Here is a 10082-nt window from a genome sequence, read left to right on the forward strand (position 1 = left end):
ATTACTAGAGCTATATTTATAGCTATGTCTGTTGTGTTAAATTATCATTAGCTAAGCGTAATCTGTCTTTTTGCAAAGTTTCTGTATTTTGTCCTGATAATACAAAAATCTATTATCAGGCAGTACACCTCACTTGATGATGTGTGTCAGAAAAAGAACAATTGTTTGTATGCATCTGAAGTCTGATTAGTATACATGTAGCTAATCGGCAATATATGCAATGGAGGATGAAAGGAACTGGCCATCCTACCCCATTATTTCCTGACCTAGTTGCCTCATAAGTGGTCTGGTTGATATCACTTCTGAGGTTCAGACCTATCTTCAGATAGTTGTCTAAACAACAACAATACAAATGCTAATTTCGGGCGGAAACATTCTGTTTTTACATTATTGAAGGAAAATAATAAAAAATTAATAAAGCTGCATTGTCCAGCACACATTGTAAACAATGCTTTTCGCGATGCTTTAAATAGTTTAGATGTAGATATAGAGAGCATTGTCTTGAAAATATATTTATATATTTCTAATTCTGCTGTTTGCAGAGAATAGTTGAAAGAAACATTTTCATTCGTTGAACTAATCAAACACGTCAAAACTACATGGTTAACTTTAGTTCCAGCTGTAGATAGACTGATTCATTCTTGGCCAGCTATTATTTCATATTTCCTCAGTTCTTTGTCTCACTGCCTTAAGGCAACTCGGACTCTTTTGCAAATCAGTAACAATGGCAGTGGCATTAAAGACCATGAATATAATGATGTAATTATCACTCTTCAATTTGTTAGCAACATATGTAAATTTTTGGAAATGTTAGTAAGCAACTACAAAACAATTCCACTACTGGTATTCAGTTATCTGGGATACTGGATGAGCTACTAAAACAACTTACAGGTTTTAATTTCTGGCAGCCAATCGTGTTGCAGGTCGGCTACATTTAAACGTGTGCATCTTGTGATTTGCTGAGGAAGACGTTATTCATTTCTTAAGGCTCGATAAATATTTAATATAATCGCCTGCCATTTTGGCTCATTTGTTGACGTTAGCAGAAAGCACACGAAGACGTTATTTGCCGCTCAATTATTTGCTGAATTACAGTGCATTTGATTTATTATCATAGGAGCTATGATATGATGTTTAATGGTGTGGCAAATAGATTCCTCGTATGATAGCTCGGCAACAAAAGAACAAAAATGGCGAACGATACTACCTACCTAGACTCTATAGAGCCTTCACATCCTAAGACGTAAGCAAAGAGGAGTCACGCCGGGAATAACAGCGTCGCGACTATAGAGTTAAAGATATTTTTTCGGATCTTTTGCCCTAAAAGCATTTTCTGTAATATCATTACAAACAAAATCAAAACTCACTGAAAGTTTCCTGAATTTTCTGACTTGTGCAGTAAAATATATTGAAAAATGGTTTGACCTCCTACCTTTGATGCAATAACCGAATTATTGTCAAGTATAGGTCTAAACATTGAATCCGATATTGATATTGATGAGTTGTGTGATGAATTCTTCATTCTGAAGGATTTACCAGCCACTGTAAGCAAAAATGATCCATTGAGTGTTGGTGACAAGTGAGTTTCTGTTTTCAAAAATAAAGCTGACGTACCGAATTCTCTTAATTTGGTTAGCTTTTGTTTTAGCATACCTAGTTCAAATAGTTTTGTGGAAAGGGTATTCTCACATATGAACTTGATGTGAGAAATAGGTGTCTAACTTAGATAAGAGCTGAGTTGTTAATTTCAGTAAACTATGCAACAGTTTCATGCAAAGAGTTTTACAACGAAGTAAAAACTATTGAAAGCAGTTAGTAGCAATGAAAAATATTTATCACTGATTTTATAGAACATGACTACAAAATCGTAAAAATGTACAATTGTATGTCACACAAACCATGTGTATTCAGATTTCAGATTATTTTAAATTGAGGGGCTTAGAACAAAAAGCAGGTAAGTGACATTATTTAAAAAAAATGAGATAAGTGATTGTTGTGATAACCCAAAAGGATGTTTCTTTGGAATAAAATCCGGTACGTGATCAGATCACACTGTGCAGTGCTGGCATCTGGGCATCATTCACTTATACTCTTTGCAAAACTTCTTTTCTGTTTAGAGCAAAACCCAGGCAAGTGATTTCATTGGCATGGTTGCTTTGTTACATCACCTCATGATTTGTCTCTACAAGAAAATGGAAAATAAAGAAGAAAGAAGAATGTTATCCTCCTTTAATGGTATGTTGAGATATTCAACACCCAGTTCAACTTAAGTTTTCCTCGCCACATACTAACACATGTAATAAATGTGACACATTTTCTGTGAGAATCGCTCATGAGAAAGATGAGCAACTCTTAGCTAAGTTGAAAGTGGAACAAGAGCTGCAACTGAAAAAGAGCACAAAAAGCAACCGAACAGAATAAGATTGACAAAGAAAAATCAAAACAGGAGGATAGCCTAGCCGTTTTCACTTTCGACTTATAGAAAACATTGCCTACACCTTCACTCACCAGCAACGAAGTTTACTGCTTGAGAGTACTCTGGACTTATAATTTTGACACCCATAACCTTAAAACAGGTAAATCCACTATGTTCATGTGGGGGGAAAACATTGCCTCAAGAGGATCGCAAGAAATTTGTTCCTGTCTGAAGAAATACTGTTAAGGTTTACATAAAGTGAGTTGAATCATTGCATACAGTGACTGCTGCGGTGGTCAAAATCGAAACAAAAACCTGCTCAAATTTTGGATGTACATCATGAAGACCAGTGCAATACAAGTCATTGATCATAAGTTCCTGGAGCCAGGCCATACTTATATGGAATGCGATCAAGACTTTGGCTTGATTGAAAAGTGTAAGTGTGTGTGGTTAATAATGTCTTTGTTCCTGAGGACTGGATCAATACTGTGAAAGCAACATCAAAAAACTTTGCTGTTACTCCAATGAACAATGAAGATTTCTTCACAGTTAAGTTCATGGACAAATTTACAAAGACGACCATAACCAAAGATGAAGAAGGTAATACTTTGTCATGGCACAAAATAAGATGGATACACATAGAAAAGGAGAATCATTTAACCATGCTTTTCAAAGAAACCCTGAATGAGGACATCCCCTTCAGAAGAGTTAACTTATTAAAACGTGGGACAGGCAGACCATCAGAAGTAACGCTCTCAAACCTCTATCCAGGAGGTGTAGCCATAAAGGCTGCAAAATACAAAAACCTGCAGAACTTAAATCACTTATACCTCAGGTTCATCACACTTTCTTTGACAGTCTGCCTCACCAACAGGTTCCAGAAACTCGACAAAAAGAACGTTCTTCCACCAAAATTCAGGATGTGATTCCTGCAGAAGTGTCAGTAAATGAAGACAGTGAAATTTTCAATGACTCTGATTAGTTGCGTAAAGCAGAATTTGCTTTGGCTTTGGTTATGGTTAATTTTCCGTTTCAACATTTTAGGTCATTTGGGCATTGCCGGTGTACCAGAATTTAGTCTCGCAAGAGACATTCCAACACACTTAAATGCCATCGACCTGAGTTGGGATCGAACCCGAGATCTTGGGCACAGACGGCCAGTACTCATGTACCTGAGCCACCCAGGTCGACTTTCATTAATGAATGACCTAAGATGTCGAAAGAGTCGTTAAATAACGGAAAACATTGTTTTTGCATTTCAATGAGAATGTTTTCAAAACCAGTTAAGTATTTTGTGATAATTATTCCTATGCCTATAATGAATGAAAAAAACTTAATTTTACCTCAGTGTTAATACTTATGACATACTTAATAGATACAACATTTTTAAAAAATTCACCAAACTTGTGTGTAATATTTTATTGCATCTAGAACTTCAACTGTAATTTTCTCAACACTAGGTTTCCATCACTTACCTGCTTTTTGTTCTAAGCCCCTCAATTAATAATTAAATAACTTTCTGAACCTTGACTTGAATTTCATTGTTTATCAACATGAAGTGACCTTAAGGTATATGTACACCTTTACATACAAAAAATTTTGTTTTGCACAATTTTGCTCTGTAGAATTTTTATACAATTGAGAATGGTACCAGAAAGAGAATGAAGTGACCAGACCCTTGAAATTATGTCAAAATTGTTTATAAAAATTATTTTGTTTATAATTTTGACACACAACTTGAAACATAATAGCTCATGCAGTTTTTAAGATAGAGCCACAGTTTTCTCACTGTTTTATAGCTAAAACTATTCTTTAGTGCCTGACATAGAGCTATTTTTTTATTTTTATTAACATTAATTAAATATTACCATATATGTAACTTATACTCAGCGGCGGTTCCTCTATATGAGCACAGGAGCAGGTGAACACCTTAAAAACCTACAATAATCACACATTTTACTGTATTAATATTATTACATCTATTACTTTCCAATGTGCAATGACGTTCCTACATTTTTCATCTCGAGAGAATGTCCCATTCGTATGTCGTGTGTCTTTAAATCGCCATTGGACAGGTTGACAGCAGCTCGCACAATTTTTCTCCAGCAGGGTGAAATAGCCTGAGACGAGAATATTTTCTGGTTTGTTACAATGGTTACAATAGCTCTGCTCGCACAGGTCTTAACGAGTTAGTGACAGAGAAACAGAGATGCTCCATCTCCCTTGGGTCTAGTATCCTGTTCCTTTCTCCCTCTTTTCTCGTTTTCTCTCTTTACTCTTTCTTTTAAAAATACCGTTACACGCGGGAGTGATTCTGTTGTCTTTTGTTCAGCAAAGTAAGGAAAATACAAGCTGCAATGGTGCGTATTGAAAGTTGAAACAGTAACACTTGAAGTCTGGAGACGGACGTGTGTGAAATTGTGTGTTAAATTAATTGAAACATTCCTCCGCACCTTAACAGAAGACCGATTAAGTACATTGGCTATGTTGGCAGTGGAAAAAAAAACTTGTTAACAACATTAGAGACTTCAATAATAAAGTTATTGATAAGTTTGCATCTCTCAAAACTAGGTGCATGGAGTTTCTCTACAAATAAATCTAGATCTTCAACACCATCTACAACAGCAGTGAAGGTGAGTCCTATGAATTAATATTACTCTACTCTTGTTTAATGGTTTTAATTTTGGTTTATATGCGTAGATTTGGTACATGCATATTAGAACTCGTTTATCTCTGACGTGTGACTGAGCTATACGAGAATATATCAGTGTGTTCATTACTCATATTTTTTTTGTGAACACCCATCCAAGAAAGGCACGAGCCGCCACTGCTTATACTAATATTTTATGTTGCATAAATCATGTAAAAAATCCACAGATAATTATTAACTATATTAATGTTACTTTACTCATTGTCAGGCACTGGGGGACATTTCAAGCTTCAAAATTAGACCAATATCTTCTTGGTATCACCATATTTGGCTGAGATATCATGTTTAAAAGAATTAAATATTCTCAAATTACTATTTACAGGAAATGAGCCACAAACTTTCAGAGCCTAGAAGACTCCATCATCATATGTCACACCTTAAGCAGCTTCATGTTGGTCCAGTTTCAGCTTCTTTCTGCCTTTCAAATACCTCCTCCTTGTTTTAACTTCAGGTGTTGAATTTTTTTTTTTTTTTTTTGGCATTTTTGTCCCTCTTTTCCATTGATGCAACAAATCCTGCAATGGTGTTTGTCCCAGGGTTTATGCCCATCCTCCTCATTATTTTAATTTCTACTTTTGGACTCTTATTAAAATGACGTACACCATCACTGACACACAAATTTATAGTTTTATGACTAACAATAAAAGATTATAAATTACTTCATTATGTAAAAACGTGTTTTCAATCTAATGATCATGCCCTGATATCTATGCATCTATTTTGGGACTATTTTCATAGAATGTAGATACATCCTTCAGGAACAATAAGTCACTTTTCCAGATAATCCCTGCACCTTTCAATTGCCTTACACCACCTTGGAATGAGGGCCTGTATACCTGCACAATAAAAATCTGGACCAACACGTCTGAGCCACTCTTTAGCAGCGTGCACGAGGGAGTAAACATCTTCAAACCTCGTTCCTTCAGTTTACCAAAGCGATGGTAATCGCATGGTGCCAGATCAGGACTGTTTCAGTGTTATCCATCCAAGTTTTCTGATCTGGTCTGTGTTCTTGTGACTGACATGTTGCCATGCATTGTCGTGCAATAGCAGAACATTCTGCTTCTCCCGATGTGGTCGAACACGACTCAGTCGAGCTTGAAGTTTCTTGAGTGTTGTCACATATGCATCAGAATTAATGGTGGTTCCATGTGGCAAAATGTCAACAAGCAAGAGTCCTTCTGAATCTAAAAACATAGCAGCCATAACATTTCCTGTCAAAGGCGCAGTTTTGAATTTCTTTTCTTTGGTGAATTTGCATGATGTCACTCTATTGTCTGCCTCTTTATCTCCGATCAAAATCGTGGAGCCATGTTTCATCTCCTGCCACAATCCTTGCAAGAAATTCATCTCCATCATTCCTCATACTGGTCCAAAAGTTCGCTGCACACTGTTTTTCTGGTTTCTTTGAGGGCTTCTGTTAACATCCTCGGAACCCACCTGTCACAAACCTTTCTTAACCCCAAATGTTTCAATATTCTGCACACAATTGCTTCTTCTATTCCAACTTGGAGTGACAATTCTTTCACCGTTACGAGTTTGTCAGCCACAGCCATGTTGTTAAAGCGGTGCACGTTGTCAGGTCTTTGTGCAGTGCAGGGTCTTCCACTGTAAGGAGTATCCCGAATATTGGCGTGGCCTCTTTCACAAGATAATCTGCTTGCCCACCGACTAACCGTACTATGATCGACAGCTGCATCTCCATACACCTTTTTTCAAACTCTTGTGAATGTTTCCCACTGTCTCGTTCTCACAGCACAGGAACTTGATAACAGCACGTTGCTTCTGATGAATGTCAAGTACAGCAGCCATCTTGAAGAATTGCCATCATGGCGCCACTCACGGAAACGACTTAAATTAAATTTGAATACAAGGGGGAAGGATGTATCTATGACCCCCATAAATTCCAAAAGGTTTAGAATAAAAGATAAATTTTAAAAAATGTTGTGCATTACTTTTGGAGTGATCTTCGTAGAAGTGACCGTGTCTGATGATGCAGAATTTTGGAAAATGGGACTTGTCTGAAAAACCATAAGGCATAAATCGAAAATTCTTATATCAAATTAAATGGGAGAAAATTCTCTATTAAAATAGTTATATTTTGAAAATTCTAATTTTTCATCATTTTTTGCGTTTTGTGGGTGTACATATAGGCCTACCTTAAACACTATCTTGAATATAATATAAACACCATTATTCCTTTGTTTCCACCTTGCAATTGCAATTTTTGGGTTTCTGGAATTTTGTCCCTTATTTTCACCCTGAACACCTGGCAATCCTGAATGTATATTTATGGTGGCCCACTCTCTCCATATCAGTTTCTTTCTTTACTTTTCTACCCTCCTTATTCCCTAATTACGACAGCCATAACACACAAAATTGTTTACTAGTTAATATATTTACACATGGCAGTACAATTTTTTACATTGAAGGACATTAATGTTGAATTTTACACCAAGAACAGAAGCTTACTATGCTGAAGAAATAAAAAAAAAACTTTCAATTTACTACACTAAGCCCAGAATGCTGTTGGAAAGGATGGTTTGTGGCCTGCTTGCATCCATCACTTATACTACCACCTTTATTATATTATTTTAACTAGTCCTGTTGATCGATCAAAATATTTAATCGATTAATTGAACTTTGATTGATTTGAAAAAAGTTTTTAATATACTGTAGTACACAATTAATGTTAAACTTAATTTGTGTTCGGTGATAAGCATAAATATTAAATGTTGAATATCTGTATATACTGTATCGATGTATTACAAAACAATACTATTTTAGTAATTTACTAACATATTTATTATGTAGCCTTATAATAATTTATTGTCAATTTCTCTGGAGATTTTTGAGACAACACAAATAAAAAAAAAGTATGAAGACTCACCTAGTTAATACTGCTTCATCCATGATTTTAAACATGTGAGTGCATTCATTTGCTCTGAATTAAGTGCCACTCTACATTTAGTAGTAATGTTTCCTGCATCACTAAACACAAAAAAACTTTTTTTCTGTCAAGCAGTTCTCGACGATCGTTCAATTTAAATTCAAACATTTTACTGAGTTTACCTCTCAAATTCTCATATGACATAATGGAGTTTTCACAGACCACAGAAATCTGATTTTTTTCTTTAGCAAACTAAACACATATGCTTCATCTACAAACTCAGTAAAGAAACTGCAGTGGTCAAAACAGCAGACTGGCCCTATTGTAATCGGACTACAAAATTTTAGAAAGAGAAGATAGATACTCTCTCACACACAGTGTAGCCATGGCTAAGGGATGAGGAGGGAAAATTCCAGAAAAGTATGTAGGTCTATTTCACATGCTAGGAAGACGAGCTGACAACAAGGTGAAAGTTTTCTTGAAAAGTCATAAAACTTAATAAGGGTTTTGCACTGTGTTCCAACTTTCAATAGGGGTAGACAGATCACTGTCCTCATAACTCCATCTCTTTCTGAAGTGTTTGTGCAAAAATTTGCCCTGTTATACCGGCTTTGCAGTTACAAAATAATGGTACTATTATGCTTTGAAGTAAGCAATTTCTGAGAGACGAATGTTGTCGGAGTTTTTAGTCTGAGTATGCATTAACAAAATAATAATTAATATCAAGTGCAACCGATTAATTTTAATAGACTTGATTATTCGATTAAATCCCCTTTTAACTGAATAAGAACATATATATATATATATATATATATATATATATATAAATACACACACACACACATATATATATATATATATGTGTGTGTGTGTGTATTTATATATTTATTTATTCAGTCTGGCCCAATTCGGGCTTGGCATTGACACAAGTAACTCACAATTTTTGAATTCATATAAAAATATGGCACAAAATAATTCACAAATGAGAAATTTGACAATAAGCAGAAATAAATATAAAAAATTGAAATGCTAGTCCCATCAATTGAATGTATTACTAGAGCTTCATTAATCTGATAATGTCGCGTAAAAGAAACACCCTGTTATAGTTCATTCCTCTAAAAGAGGGGAGTGAGTTATGAGTGCATGTTGGACCATAACTGATAACTCTCATAACTGCATGATAAAAATCACATGACTTGATCATGCCTGCATAGATATGCAGTTTGATGTTAGTACAGGTACTGTCGGTGACTCAGGAGAAGACGAGTGCAGACTGAGGAGAAAGGGTGATTAATAGATTAGATAATGTTACGACAATAGTGCAATACTTGTACAGTCACGGAAGAAAAAACTGGCCAATAGCAGCAAAACTCGTAATGTTACTTATGTCGGTTTTTAGTACAGTGTCTAAGAGGGATACTGTTTACTTCCCCTCGAAGTTGCTGGGCTAGGAGCAAGAGACTTTCGAACTGATTCTGTGCAGAGTGTCTAATAGGGACAGTATTAACTTCCCCTCATAGCTGTTGCGCTATAAGAGACTGGCTTTCGCAATTGTTTTGTTTACTTTTTACAATATACTGCATTTGTATAATTGCAACGTTTATTTGTCTTAGTCGACATATAGAAAGTTGTTTTGCCATTGGTTTTACCATTGCTGATATGAGGAATGTTGTTAATATCATTTTCATTCCCTCTGTTCGTCTCTCTTCACTCTACAGACATACTGTCTTTATGATTTATGACTACTGTATATTTCGTGTTCTTTCTAGAGTCCTAGACATGTAACCCTTTCCATCTCTACCAACAGATTTTTTCTATAAATAGCCACAACCACTTCAGAAATCATCATTAGTATTTCAGTTTGATAGCTATAGACGTCAAAGCCAAAGTAATTGCACTGATCGAGGAAGGTGGATTTACCGCTGCGCAAGCTGGAGAACACTATGGAGTTGCGAGTAGAACAGCATCCATGTGGTGTTCGCAGTATCAAGAGCGAGGATATATAACTCGTAAAACTGGTAGCAGAAGACTACCACAGAAAGATCTTATGTTAAAAGAATGCTCGA

Source organism: Periplaneta americana, chromosome 8 (assembly GCF_040183065.1).
Source record: "Periplaneta americana isolate PAMFEO1 chromosome 8, P.americana_PAMFEO1_priV1, whole genome shotgun sequence".
NCBI classification, from domain to species: Eukaryota; Metazoa; Arthropoda; class Insecta; order Blattodea; family Blattidae; genus Periplaneta; species Periplaneta americana.